Source organism: Marmota marmota, unplaced genomic scaffold (genome assembly GCF_001458135.2).
Source record: "Marmota marmota marmota unplaced genomic scaffold, marMar, whole genome shotgun sequence".
NCBI lineage: Eukaryota > Metazoa > Chordata > Mammalia > Rodentia > Sciuridae > Marmota > Marmota marmota.
The window spans coordinates 13,878,177-13,893,582 of NW_026000196.1; the positions used below are offsets into that span (position 1 = coordinate 13,878,177).

A 15,406-nucleotide genomic window follows, 5' to 3' on the forward strand; every position below is an offset into this window, starting at 1 on the left:
GAAGATCCCACGGTCAATGTTCCTCACATTCACCCCTGCTCAGTGCTAGTACTAAGGCCTCCTTGGGGGAGGACCTTTGGCTGTCTTGCATGGCCATGCAGTGGCCTCCAATGCCCGGTTCTCTGAGCCTCCTGCACTCACTTCTAATGCCAGAGTACCTATTCTACAGCATTGATCCATCTGAGAAGCAGAGGACACTAACAGTAAGGTTGCAAATCCTATAATGAGGCTATGGGCCCACTTCCTGCTTTATCATTTACTGGTTGTGACCTTGGGAAAGTCATTTAAACCATCTCCCCCTACTTGAACTTTCTCATCAGTGACATGTCTCATGTTCTTGGAGTCAGGATTTAGTGAGATCCTACACAAGACACGGTTGGCATGGCACCAGCATGGATGCAGGGCGTTGTTAGAAACTATGTTAGCTGTCATCCTATCCATCATTCCATCTAGTTCTTGTTGGCCAAATTCCAAAGTCTTCATTTTGGTATGCCATGCTGTGCATGAGTTGGGACTTGTGTATACTTCACCAGTTCTCCTTTTTTCTGAACCCCTTTCCTCAAATATCAAACACTTTTGCCATCCTGTGTGGGTGTCACTATCCAAGTGGACCTTCTGTGCTCAAGCCCCACACCTCTGGACAAGCTATTCCATTTGACTTCAGTGCTTCACTGTCTATCTACAAACACAGAAAATCCCTGCTCAGCCAGCAGGCCTCCCTTCTACCAGATTTTTCTGAGCTTTCTCTGATACCCTGTGAAAGAACAAGGGCCTCCTTCTGCTAAGTCACAACCATAAATCACATGGCATACACAGATAGCACAAATGAGGGAAGTAGTACATTACAAGATAGTAAGGAGTGGTAGGGACTGTGGCAAAAAAAAAAAAGGAAATCTTATTGGCCTAAAGGTCAGCCTTTCTTCACTATTGCTATGGTGGAATGGGGGCTCATTATTGCCAATTCCTCCATTTTTTCAAGGTAAGACAGAAATCTGAATTTTTACCTAAAAATTGCCAGTTGTTCATTGTTGGAAACTTTTTAAAAATTAAATCTATAATTTGGGACCCAACAAAACAAAATCATCAAGGACCAAATGGCTAAATGCACAGCCTCAGCTCTTGAAGTAGTTAACTCTGAAATTTTCTTACAGGTGCCTACATACATTCTAGCAAAATTTCCTTTGCTCTATAATTATGTACATATCTATTTTCCCAGTACATTCCTTGAGGTCAAGGACTCTGTTGGGTTATCCTTTTCTTCCTAAAGTACACTGTGACTCAAAGGCAATTCTCACAAAACTTCATATTGATATATTTTTCCAAGCCTTGAAGCCAGCTAGGGTCCACAGGCAGAAGGTTATTCCTGGAAGGTCAAGAAATAATGATGCTTACATTCCAGATGTCTCAATTTTCTAGAGAGGAAAAAATTTCATATTTATTATAAGTCTTAGTCTGACTTCCTACTGTTTGGTACTCTTTCTACAATGGCTCCAAAGCTCTCAATACAAGAATCAGTTCTCAAAATATAAAGCTAATCTATAAGACTTACCTATACATAAACTAAATCTGCACCTGGCATGTAAGTGAATTGCTAACTGATCTAATTAAATTTACCTGAAAGAGCCTCCACTCAAAGGTCAGATGTGACAGTGTTTTAATTTTGTTGGAAGATGAGCACAAACTACATCCTGGATACAAAAGGAACATACTGTCTTCAAATCTGCAGCCAAGAAGAAGATGGTAAAGGGTGAAATGGTGGACAATTTTAGAAGAGATCAAAGATAACATGACAAAACAATTTTTAAACTTTTTTAATGTTCATAATCTTTGATCCATTATTTCAACTTCTAGGCATTTAGCTCAAGGAATAATCATGCACAAATATTCAACTGTATGGATGTTCACTGAAGTTCTGTTTAAATTGTGCAGAAAATAGTGGGGTCAGGGCTGGGGCTGGGGCTCAGTGGTAGAGCGCTTGCCTAGCACATGTGAGGCCCTGGGTTCGATTCTCAGCACCACATACAAACAAATAAATAAATAAAGGTCCATCAATAACTAATAAAAATATTTTTTAAAAAAGAAAGAAATAGTGGGGTGTTATGTGAGCAATAAGAAAGAACAGGTTTATGATTATTATTAGTGCCAGGTGGCATTACTGAACCCTTACCTTTGTGACAGATAATGTGCTGGGAACTTTAAGATTCATGATACACTTCAACCTTCTTTTTTACTATTTTATGAACAAAGAAACTAAGACATAAAATATCTAAATAATTGTCCAAATCATATAGCAAACAAGGGCCATAGAAGGTATTTGAATCCAGTATTATTTAACACAGAGTTCAAGCTTCACCCCTTAATTGCACTTCTCCCATAAAGACATCAACAAGACATCAACAGTAATCATTGGGCACTCATCAAAATTATAATCTGGGAGAATATTTGACATATAGAAAAAGTTATGGTACATTATTCGGTGAGGAAAGCAGCTTTAAACAAAAAGTTCATCTTGCACAGTCATTGGTAAAGTCCCATAGGCACTGCTCCATTGAAGACAGATATGAGGTAAGGAAGCAAGCATCCCATCCCAGTTCCACACCAGTCACTGTATTCCAAGATGCCATGTGATTTAATCTCATGGACAGAACAGATATCAGTCCACTGGGATTCAGATGTCCAGCTCCATTCCAGTTAGCTGGGGCCAGGGAATAGAGAACTGTAAAACTGGTTCTACAAAGCAGCAAGTGGCTTGGAAGAAAGTACTGACCATCTGAGTGGGTGATATTTTTGTCTCTAAAAGACCATAAATATAGCCAGGTGTGGTGGTGCCTGCCTTAATCCCAGCGAATCAGGTGTCTGAATCAGGAAGATCACAAATTAGAGGCCAGCCTCAGCAATTTAGCAAGACACTCTGCAATTAATGAGACCCTATTTCAAAATAAATGATGAAAAGGGCTGAGAATGTAGCTCAGTGATAAAGCATCGCTGGGTTCATGTCTCAGTACCAAAAACATAAAAAGCATAAATGTAGTCGGGGAAGGGAGGAAAGAAAGCCCCACATCAAGGTATTAACAATCTTTCTATCTATAATGTTTGTTTAATTTTACTTCTCTATGTAAGAGAAGTAGTAGATACCTATCGTTTTTGTACTAGGATAAGAAAAGAAACCCAGCCTACATGAGGATTAAAAAGTGAATTCCACAGTGGGTGGTATTGGGATATTCAAAGCCCAGATGAAGAGAAAAGTAATTTTAGTGTTGATGGAATGTAGGAAATGCTTACCAAAGCAAGGTGAGAAATGGGACAGCAAATCTTACCTGAAAATCCTTGGCCCGGTGCAAGCCACAACTACCCACCCTCCACAACCCCAGGAAGACGGCTGTGTGTCTCTGGCGGAGGTGCCGGGTATTCTGTGCACCTGGATCCGACGTCCTGTGATTCTGTGCTGGGCAACAGGCTCCTATAATAAGATAGATCAGAGCAGGGAAGAAAGGCATGAGATGTCAAATACAGGATATGATTTAAAAGGCAGGAGACAGTGGCCAAAAAGGAGGAAAACAAAATAAAAAGGCCTGTTTCAGGTAATCAACTGAGGAATGGACAAGAAAAGCAGAGAGAAGTTCAGTGATCTGAAAGATGGTAATGGAGCAGCAAAAAAGTAGGGAAGGGGATGGGACTTTATGGCCCAAAGGATAAAGTCATGACCCAGGGGTATGAAGGATGCAGAAGAGTTTTCAGACCGTAACAGAATATTTCAGTGAAAAGAAAGAACAGTTGGTAGGAGCCAGGTGAGGCAGAAGGAAAGAGGTAATGAGCAGGTAAGTTATGGAGAACAAACACATAGGAGTGAATAAAACTGGCAACACCCCGCTTCAGAGTTAGAGGATGTTGGCCACTGTGTCACTGTATCCTGCTGGCCTTCAGTGCTCTCCAGTGATAAGTGACCACCCGTCTTCCTACCCACTCTGCCTGTGATCTCTGAGCATGCAGTGTTCATCTTGAGCCCTGCTTGGTATTCGCTCTTCTATCACCTCCCTCCCCTGGCAAATGGATACTTCAATACTTTCCACTGGATCTTTGGTGGAATTTTACAGCTCCAACTAGACAGAAACGGCTGGAAGTTAGATGTTGGAAGCATCTGACACTGTGATTGGACATTTTCGCAGTTTTAAGTCAGATCCACAGGTTCTTTAACACTCCTTAAATCCAGAGAAGGCATCCTGGTACCCTACCTAGGAGTCTGAGCGTACTTCAGTAACTGGAGGACCATAGAACGTATGACTGGAAAGGAAGATTCAGCTCATACCTTGTTTTCTTGGAACACTCATCATTGGACCCCTGAGCAGCCATGTAAGAAGAAGGGCTAGCATGAGATGCTGTGAGGAGGCTCAGACCACATGCAATGACTTCATGCAGCTGTCCATCTGAGGTCACAGGAAGGACCAATATCAACCACAGGACACAGAGGGAGGAAGCCTTAGAGATGGCTCCAGCCTCAGCTGCCATCAGACCCCATAGACTGCCTGAGAGCCACCCAGCTGATCCCAGTCAACACTCTGAATCAGTACAAATTGATTGCTGTGGTTTTCAGCAATTTTAATAAATTTTAGGCTGATCTGCACTGCAGAAAGATAAGAGAACCAGACATGGTTGGTTCCAAATAAATTTCTACTAAATTTATTTCTGTAGCAGATAAGGAAAGACAACATTTTCTTGATCGTTTTCTTCCTTTTTGTTACATCCTCCCTTATTTTCTGTTCCTTGGTCAGATTCTCCTTATACTCTCATTCCCTCTCCCCCACCCTTTCTTGCTCTCATCCTTTGCCCCTTTTTCTCTCCAAATCTAGAATTCTCTCCTTTATTAGCTAGGGGAAATGGAGAAGAGAACTACCATCCAGAGATCCAGTGCTCTCTCCATACCAAAAAAAGGTCTCTGTTTTCTGTCTTTGGGAATAAAGAAATTCAATTCTTTTTTTTCAAACTGGTCCCATTTTCCTGTTGTCATTTTTTGTTTTTTTCCCCTGATTTTATTCCTCCTTCCCAAATGATCTTTGAATCTTCTGTGTACTTTTTTGGGTTGTAAAACTAAGAACAAGATACCCTGCCCCAGTGATGATCTTGGCTCTAATATCACCCTCATCTGGAAGCACTGTTAGTTTTGGCCCCCTTCAAATCTTCTTGTAGCTATTCCGCCCATCTGCTACAGGAGGGTCGGACTCCCTTCCCCAGGCAGTACAGGGGGTCTGCAGTCAGCAGCTGGATTAGGAGCTTGAGTGGGAAGAGAACAAGCAGGGTGGTCAGAAGAGCCGCTGTGAGCACACAACTTTCAGTGAGGCAGACTAGGTGGGAAGGCTCGGACACTGTGGCCTGGAGACCTGCCTGGCTCAGAGAAGCAGTGACTCACTCAACCGTCCCTGAGCAGCTGATAATGCATGGAGGCTGAGGGATACACAGAAACTGGACCAGCAATTTTTCTCCACCTCCTATGTGGAAGGGAGTCAGTTCCCTCTGACTTTGCATCCAGAGATGTTGGACCACCACCTTGGAGTATCAGCCTGTGACAAGCCAACATGGGTACATGTCAATAGATGCATGCCCTTGCACAAAGACACAGAACTCCAAATGAGCAGAGAAATGCTCAGTGAGGAAAGAAAGAAGCCACTCCCAGGAACGGCAGACATGTCACTAAAAGGACCACAAGCAGGGTTGGCTGGCCACGCTGCAGCAGGCAAAGCGGTATCATCTCAGGTCAAGGAGAAAGCCCAACAGCCAAAAATAGCTGCCCTTCCCAGTTGCCACAGCATCTAAAATTATACCATTGAAGATTTATTCCTTTGCACACCTCACCTTTGTTGGGGGCAGGTCTGGGGAGGACCCACAAAGTGTCTTCACATTAAGGTGCAAAAAGCCTGACAGCTCCACAGAGTTATTTGCGGGTGGAAGAGGAGGGAGGTGTTGAAAGGGCAGGAACAAGGCAGAGGAAGTGCCGGTGAGGGACAGCAAAGGGCGACTTCTCCTATTTCAGAGTCTTATTCAGAAGGAGCCTAACTGGCAGCTACATCATAAAACCGAGGCCTAAGCAATTTGCCAGTAAATTTGAACCATGCATGTAAACAATCCTAATAATTTATTCCTTAAAATGCCTTTATAACACATTATTATGCAGAGCTGCACATGCCTCTATTTTAAATTGCCTAAACAGGAAAAAAAAAAAAAAAGAAAGAAAGGGGCAATTAAAAAGAATAACTTCAAGAGGCAATGTGAGAAATGGTGTGTATCCACCATTCTGGAGCAGAGAGGGAAGTTGAACACAGGGAATAAGATCATGTCAACCAGTGTTGATTTGGGGAAGACTCTCTTCAAACTTCAGGCAGGGACTCTGTCTTCGTACAGAGAAGTTTTGTTGACTGGGCACCAGAAGACAGAGCAATAAACAAGAACACACAAAAGCAAAAACAAAAAGGAATCATCATTTTAAATCCATATCCATCCCACTGTATCAACAAGTGACTTCTCCATCTGATTCCATTTTTAAAGCCCTTAGGAAAATCTACCCTGTTTAACCCACCTCTGGGAGAGAAAGCTAAGTACCATGGATGCCACTGGTGGACTTTGAGCAGAGGCAAGGGATGTGTCAGGGTACTCGGAAAACAAGGATGGAAGGAAAAAAAGAATGAGAGACCCAAGTACAGAGTGCTGGCAAAACCCGAATCCTGCAAAAAGAACCAACATCTTCACACCCTTTGCAGCTTATAAAGAGCTTCCACATAATCTTACCTCCACTCCTCCAATCCCCATGAGGAAAAGAAGTTGTATGCCCATTTTTGTAAAGAATACTTTGCATGAGAACAATTAGGTGATTGACCCAAGGTCAAACAGCTGATTCCCAGGGAACATGATTGGATCTTGAAACAAGAGGCTTACTAACTATATCCCTTGCTTTTTCTACTCTGATAATCTTTGAAGTTAAAACAGCAGTACAAGATACACTCCTCCTGGATTGGTTGAGCACTGACTGGATAGTTTCTGAAACTAAGATTTTCCTTCTCAAACTTGACTCATCCAGGCCTCAACAAATGATTGAACCTCAACTACTGGGCATTGCTCTGGAACCTGGAGCTCACCTTCATGGATATTTCACATAAATGACTCATTGGTGGCCAGTCTCAACTATCCCTTTTTCAGAAAGTCAACCTCTGACGGTGTAAACTAATGTGGCCCCTGACATCCTTTCCCAGGAACTTTTAAATTTTTCCCACAATATAGTTTTCCTTTAGTGTCCATGTGGGGTTGTTTCCAGAAACCCCATGGAAATCAAAATTTGAGCATGCTCAAGTCCCTTATGTAAAATGGTCTATAATTTGCATCTAAGCTATAAACCTCTATAGAAAAACCAATACAATGTAAATGCTACGTAAATAGTTATTACATAGTATTATTTAGATAATAATGACAAGAAATAAATTCTGGCTGAGGCTGAGAATGCAGAATCCATGGATATGGAGGGCTGATTGTACTTAATATCATCCAAAACCAGGCATTTCAAATACTTATTCAGTATTTTACTGCGTGTCTCCTTCTCTAGAAAATTAGGTCCTTCTAAATAAGTCTTACTCAAGGCCATCTCTCCAAAATTAAAACAGTTCCTTCAAAAGTAGGTGCACAGTAAATATTTGTCCAATAAATGACATTGAATATTAATAAGGGTTCTTTTCTGGCACCCATGATGTGTCCAAAGTAGTGGAAAACCACTAACTTAAATCATCTCATTTAATCAAGATTACAGTTGCTAAAATAGAAAGTATATATAGAAGATAAGGTTTTAATAATAGCAAAGAGAGTGCTTGGGAGAATTAAAGCTTAATTTGACATGCCTTTATCCCCTGCCACTTAATGCAAGAGCAAGGGCCATTTTGTGACGTTAAAAGGCAAGAAATTTAAAATGAATAAAAGGAAATACTTTTTAAAGCAGCGTGTAATCTACCTGTGGAATTCACTGCCGCGGGATATTATTGAGGCAAATAGTCTAGCAAGATTCAAAAAAGGATTAGACATTTATATGAATAGGAATAATATTGGCAGTTACACTAACTAGGTTAAAAAGTTACAAGGCATGTCCGTCCTGAGCTCCAGGGCATAACTGTTCACCAGCTGAAGTGAGGAAGGAATTTCCCCCTGTTGATACAGCATTGTATAATTGGTCAGATGTATGATGACTTATATTTTTGCTGTCTTCTGTAACATAGAGAGAGACCACTGCCGAGGGGAAGTTCCTAGGGTAGATGGCCCAGTGACCTCTAAACATGATATTTCTGACTCCTTCTTGAACAATCCTGAACAGAACCTGAGAAATTTTCGATTTTAGAAAGGGTAAAAATAATTTCCCTCTTCTAGTTGATGAAAATATTTCATGGAATGAAAGCATGCCCTGGCTATAATCTTATTAGTAGCACAGCCAACGGTACTTGAAGGCTCTCTGAGCACTGCATATAATGCAAAAGCAAAAACCCACCCATTTTCTGAGTCCATCTAACTCTTTGCCTTATTCATATCCACTTAATACATATGTGTTTATCAAAATATATATCTCTACAGGTGTGCTAAGAAAAACTGCTATTCATATTTCTGTCTACTCACCTTGCTCAGCTTCTCTCTGTCACAAAGTCAATTATGCTGCCAGGCACAATCTTTGATTCTTGGTAATGTATGCCATACATTTTTTTAACCCTAAATAGGATAACAAAAAAAAAAAGAGGCAGTTTTTAGCCAAGTATCTGGACACAAGTTCTATAATAACATTATATCATATTAATGAAAATGTTGAAACTAAATTATTCATTATAGTCACTTAATTTATAATCTTTAGTTGTCCAAGTATTGACAATATTCTGAAGAAAGTGTGCATGCTTGACTTATTAGAAAAAGAACATCCAACAAACTGTGTTATGAAAAACAGGTCTGCAAGCCAAGACAGAAAAGGAAATTTTAATTTAATCCCTCAAGCCAGCCACCAATCTAAAAAAATTCTAAGATCCTTGAATAAAAGTCAACATATATCCATCAAGGTGTGTTAATATAGAGGTTTTTCTGATCAGGAAAAAAACCCCACAGATTCTATTAATATTTTTCAGATACATTCTCATACAAAATAAGCTAAGAAATCTTGGTCTAGGTCCCATTCCAAAAGGAAATTCCCAAATGAATCTGAATGAAATCCTTTCAAAGTCATTTGGACCTACATGTAAGATTTGTTCTTTGGACCTTTTTTAAATTGGCAGAATAACAATTAGATTCTCTTAGCTAACAACCATTCCTATAGTATATGACTCTCATCCAGAGGAAAGACCTGAAACATTTAATTTGCTTCAGATAGCAACAAATCATTTTATTAACTGGTTACAGACGAGCTTTTACAAATTAAGCTATTTCCTTGTGGTCTAAGATTTCCTGTTTACTTTTCATGTGGTTTTTATAGAATATAGCTTACATTTTTGTTATTAATGTTTTTTCCCTTAAAATTAACCACATAGTATAAGGAATTCCAAGTTATTTTAAAAGTGAAAACCCTATAGTTGGGATGAGGTTGAAGTTTCACACTAGCAAGGTGACTTCAGGTAAACCAATTAACCCCCCTACATCTCTCTTTTGTCATCTGTAAAATAGAAGTATAATAATACCTACAACACAAAACCCATGTACAGATTAAACCTAAAGACAATGCCTAAAAGCATTTGGCTCAGAGCCTGTCACATGTTAAGAACATAAATGTTTTCTATTATGATGATGATGCACATTTTGATATATATGTTTAAGCATTCGCCGTGCATTTCCTGTTTCCTTATTATTACATCATTCTTGTTTTAGTCAGCTTTTTTGTCACTGTGACCAAAACACCTAACAAGAACAATTTGAGAAGAAAAAGTTTATTTGGTGCTCGTGGTTTCAGAGGTTTCAGTCCATAGATAGCTAACTTCATAGCTCAGGGCCCAGTATTATGCAGAACATCATGGCAGAAAAGTACAGTGGAGGAAAAAAAAAAAAGATAGGCATATGGCACCAGGAAGCAGAGAAAGCTCTGCTTACCAGGGACAAAATGTAAACCCAAAGCCACATGTTCACTGACCCACTTCCTCCAGCTACTCCCCACCTGCCTACAGTTACTGCCCAGTTAATCCTTATCAGTGGATTCATGCACCAATTAGGTTAAAGCTGTTATAACTCATTCATTTCATTTCTAAACTTTCTTGCATAGTCTTATGCATAAGCTTCATGGGGACACCTCACATCTAAGCCATAATTGTTCTCATGAATGTTTCATGACTCTCCTGATAAACACTATGAATGAGTTTCCAAAAGAATTTTCCCAGTATACCCTATCACAGAAGTATAAGAGTGTCCATTTCACCACTCCTTGTGAAAAATGAGAATTATTATTCATTTTAATTATAATTTTACAAAATAGAAAAGACAAAGAAAAAAGGAAGGGAAAATATGTTTAAAAGGCATACTTAAGCTTTTCTGTTTCTATAATGGCGGTGGGGGAGGGGGGGTTGTGAATAGTGCAAATTTCCATTCCCTATTCAGTTTCCTTCCAAGAGCCTTCTCAGAGTATTTGCACTCCATATCTCAGAAACATGTTATCCTACAGTTGTAAACTTGTTTTCCAGCTGAGTGAGGGGGAGATTGACTTTCTGGTTTTCTGCCAGATGCCCATTGGTCCCATGAAGGCAAGTGATTCAACTTCAACCACCAGTGTGAAGATGGTGCATGCAAAATCATTCCCAGGGGAAATGGGACCTGGTGGAGCCAACATGTAAATATTTTCCTGCAAGATAGAATAATGCAGAATGACACAGCCCCATCTGACCACAAGTCACAGGAGGTGTAACCCAATGAGGCATATCACCTGAGCTCTGAAAGGGATAATCTGTAGAGGAATAGTTGGTTTGTGCAGCTTTTCAAGAGACTAAATACTACCTGGTTTTGTGGGAAGAGAAAAAATAAAAGAATGCAAGAGAACACTTTGACCTTTGGTAGTGAATTTGCTGCACCAGAAAGGGGAGAGGCCAATGATGTTGAAATGGAAATTTTCTAACTTCAGGAAACCAAACAAATGGTTTTCCTCATTGTTTCCACACCAATTTCCAACTGATCTCCTCTATGTCTTAAAACAAGTCATGAGGAGGGGCCAGAAAATTTGTTTGAAGTCCGTATAGGCATTGCTCCAAAGGTAAGAGGACTAACCTCCTTGGGTCATCCAGACAAAACTACAATGAGAAATCTCTTTTAAGTCAATATTATAGATATAAAGTGGTTCCAGGGCTTCTCCTAGCTCCATTAAATAGAGGACTCACATTAAAGCTCAAATCATAGTTGCCCATCAACATTTGTAGATGGGATTATATTATAAGATAAATCCCATTATAAGCTGAAAAAAAATTAGCTGCCTGAAGATAGATAGATAGGAACCATTGAGATGGCATTCTGTCATGGCTCCATAAACATCTCTATGCCAGGGTGTGAAGTACACCCAGAAGCCAGCAAAGTGGTAATGGAATAAAGACTCTCATGTCTGAATTTCTCTGTAGCCTCTCTAGACCTCTGTCACCATAGCTATCAAACAGCAGTCATAACACCTTGCCTTGCAGAGTTGTTGGGAGGGAAGAACCAGCTTCTGCTACTTTGGAGATATTATTTACATACACACACATGTGTATGCATACCCACATAAATGCACTTGAGTTTTTGAAATCAATTACTCTTTTCCATCTTTATAGCTCAGAAGGTGATTTTTGGAAAGTCAATCGAGAAAGGAAGGAAAGAAACATATTTTTTTCCTCCAACAAGAAAAAGCAATTAAATGTCAAATATTAACTGTTCCTGGGAGTAAATTTTTTTAATGGGTTAAAGTCTTGGCCATTATAGACCTCCAATATGTAATTTCTAAGAAAGGACCAGGTAATATATTTTTTTAAATTAAGTGGAAGATAAAATGCTAGAACCAGCATATCAATTCAGAAAGCACTTTTTTATTCATTTTCAGTGGCTTTCCAATTGCATCATGCCTTTTAAGAGGCCCAATTTGTTTAACAGCACTTTATTTTAAACCTTCACTAGTGCAAAGCATTGATTTATGATAGAGCTGATTAAAGCAACGGTGTCTTAAGCAATAATGATTTCAATTACAGGACTTACACCAATGCACATTATTCTGATTTTCTTTTCATTCTGTCCACATTTTTATACACTAAAGAAGAGGGTATGGGTAGATGATGTAATTTTGAAAAGTCCCTGGATAAAGTTAATATCAAAAGAAATGTATAGGCAGATGGACTGATGTACCTTTTTTGATTATGTGAATGTATTGTATTTTAATATGCTCTGACAAACTCTTGAACAGCTCCCTGATGAGCTCCTACCCGATATCATTAGGGTTATTTAGTGCTTGGATCCTGCTCAATTCCTACTGGAGCCACATTGAAGTACTAGGAATATGCACACTAGCTTCGCTCCAAGTCCAGTACTTACAGTCTTGCCTTCTTTTTTTGTGTGTGGGGCTGGGAAAAAAACAATTAAGCTCACCCTTAGATCTTTAACTCATTCAAGTCCAACAGCAATAGAAATGCATACCAAATGCTGTAACCCAATCTTGAGGGCCTATGTTACTCAGTTTTCCATTGGTATCACAAAATAGCTAAGAAAATCAGCTTTTAAGGAGGAAAGATTTATTTTGGCTGGTAGTTTCAAAGGTTTTGGAACATGGTCACTTGGCCCTGTTGCTTTGGGCCACATGGCAGCATCATACATCATGGTTTCAACAAGTGAAGGGGGATTGTTCACCTCATGGTGCCTGGAAAGCAAAAGAAAGATAAAGAAAGGACTGGGGTCCCAATATCACCTTTGAGGCATGCCACCAGTGACCTAACTTCCTTCCACGAGGCCCCACCCCTTAAAGGTTCCAGCACCTTTCAATAGCACCACAAGTTGACAATAAAGCCTTTAACAAGTGAACCTTTGTGGGATGCTCCAGGTGCAAACTAAAGCAGGGCCTATCCCACAGGCCAGTTTAGAAAATAAAAAAGCGAAGTCAGCCTAGAATCTTATGCAGGGGATTCAGTGCATTTATCTGCTTCCACATGCAACCCAACATGGAACCAATCACATTTTATTAATGGTGACTAGCAGAAAAGGAGCCCTGTTTAACGGGAATAGCAACTCCTGGGCCTTAGCCAATTGCTACTGTGGGGATCTATGAACCAACTGTGCCACAACTTCAGAAATTTCAAAGGAATCCAGAAATTTAAACTGAAGATGAAGTTTCTCAATTTTTAATGGATGGGCAAGCATGACTAAATTCAGTTTATAACCTGCCTTTGCAGTGCTTCTTAGTTGGTACACAAGCAACCCACCCATCTACTTATTGGAGAGAAAATGTGCCATGACAGAGCACCGTGCTCAGCAATAACTCTTAAAAACTAACAAAATATTTATATTCTGCTATTTCATAAACATTTAATGGGAACCTAGGCACTGCACATGCAAAAGAAGGAATAATGCCCATCATCTACCTTCAAGGAGCAAGGCTCATACATATGAACCACAAAGAATTTCAGGTTTAAAAGATTAAGGAGAAATGTAATCTAAAATTAAGGCACTCTATGACATTTATTTTTAGGTAAGAACTTCCTTTATTACCTTTCAGATAAATTAGTTTGTCCCCATGCTCAGATTTGAAACTCCATTTTAATTTGAGAACTAGTCCTGTGACTATCAAAGTCCATGTAGGATACATTCCCATTAAAATCCCCAATAGCAAATGAAAGGAAAAATTCCTATCACACCTTGATAGAGTTTTTCTCTACCAATGTTACAGATTTCTTAATTAGGCACTGATATTAACTGGGCCCTTGAATGATTTAAATCTAGCCCTTAATCTCAGCTATTCTATGCTGCTGTAATTTTTATGGGAGCTGACCAACTAATGCTATATGCATTAATTTCTGTGGAAAAATCATCTTAAATTTTTAAACGTTTGTTTTTGGAGGAGTAGAAGCCCCAAGACACAAATGAAAGCAGTCAGGTCCAGACATTGAATTTGTGGCTTAGCACTTCAAAAATTATGTTCCGAATTGCTTTACATAAAAAAGTCAGATCAAAGTTTAAAGGCTTTCTTTTCAAACTTTGTAATTATTTCTCAGATTCCTCCTTGAAATGCCTTTAAAGTATTTCCATTGAATAGTATGTGAACTCTTTCTCTTTCCATCTCAAATATGCTGTTACCATCCATTACCTCCTCTGATGGCATTGCCTGAAGGGAAAGATGTCAAACATCACCACTATGGGCAGGATATAGAAAGAGCCAGAGCAGGTTGTGCACCTTAGAGCTCGGTATTGAACTGATTCAAACACAGCATTTGATCCCTTTTGTACCTTAATAACTGGCAATTCAGGAGACCTCATTTCCTTCTCTGCATAAAATTCCCAGCAAAACTTTAGCATACAGCTGCCCTGTCCTTCTTCTCTTTTCAGCACATCCCCATACAACCTTGTGAAATTCTTCCCAGTGAGCATTAAATCATAGATAACTTGCTCTCCCTGCCCTGGGCAGTAGAGGTGGTAGAACATCTGAACTTTCTTATCTGCTTTACATGGCTGGAAATCCTTATAGGGTCATTGACTTTTCTTAGTAAGGAGCCTCTTGGGTAGTCTTCCCCAGACCATTCAGTGATGAAGGAAGAAAAAGAAATTGAGAGAAGTACAATGATTTTCCCAGGGTCCCACAGGTGGCCCCTACAATTTGTGATCTAGTGCTCTACTTTTTCTCATTGCTGTTATGAATAATAGTTCTCAAACTGGAATTTTACTTGTGCTTCTTCATCAATACCAATTTATTGCAGGTTAGGATGCCTGATCTGAAAATCTCAAATCTGAATTGCTCCCAAATCCCCAAATTTTTTGACCAATGACATGATGCAATAAAGGGAAAATTCTACACCTGACCACATGTGATAAGTTACAGTTAAATGCAGATGCACTAAAAATATTGCCTAAGATTACCTACAGGCTATGTGCGTGGAGCGTATATGAAACAAATAAATTTCTTGTTTAGATTTGGGTCCCATTCCCAAGACATTTCATTATGTATATGCAAATATTAGAAAATCTGAAATCTAAAACAATTTCATCTTAAATATTTCAGATAAGGTATGCTCAACCTGTATAAAGTGTTGACAGGCCCCTACTTGGCATTAAGTGCCATGCTCATCTCCAGAGACTCAATGAATGAGACCCATTCTAATCCTCATCCAATGCCTACTAATACTCCTCCCTCCGTTAGTCACTGCACAAAGCAAGCACAGAATGAACATCTCAGAGAGAACAAAGGCTTAGAAGAACTTTACAACTT

At 39.5% G+C, this 15,406-nt stretch overlaps 1 long non-coding RNA gene across 50 annotated transcripts in view; it reads right to left on the reverse strand.

Annotated features, from left to right (window-relative positions):
- The window catches only part of LOC107148511, a 108,203-nt gene that overhangs the window by 59,658 nt on the left and 33,139 nt on the right, over window positions 1-15,406 (reverse strand). For 42 of the 50 annotated variants that reach the window (XR_007342905.1, XR_007342882.1, XR_001504272.2 and 39 more), the window contains 2 exons: window positions 8,638-8,727; window positions 3,318-3,460 (listed from right to left, as the gene is read on the reverse strand). This is a non-coding gene — a long non-coding RNA (uncharacterized LOC107148511). Of the gene's footprint in view, window positions 1-1,614; window positions 1,721-3,317; window positions 3,461-4,306; window positions 4,425-8,637; window positions 8,728-15,406 lie in introns of all 50 variants that reach the window. The other 8 variants (XR_007342900.1, XR_007342899.1, XR_007342891.1 and 5 more) reach the window with 2 other exon arrangements.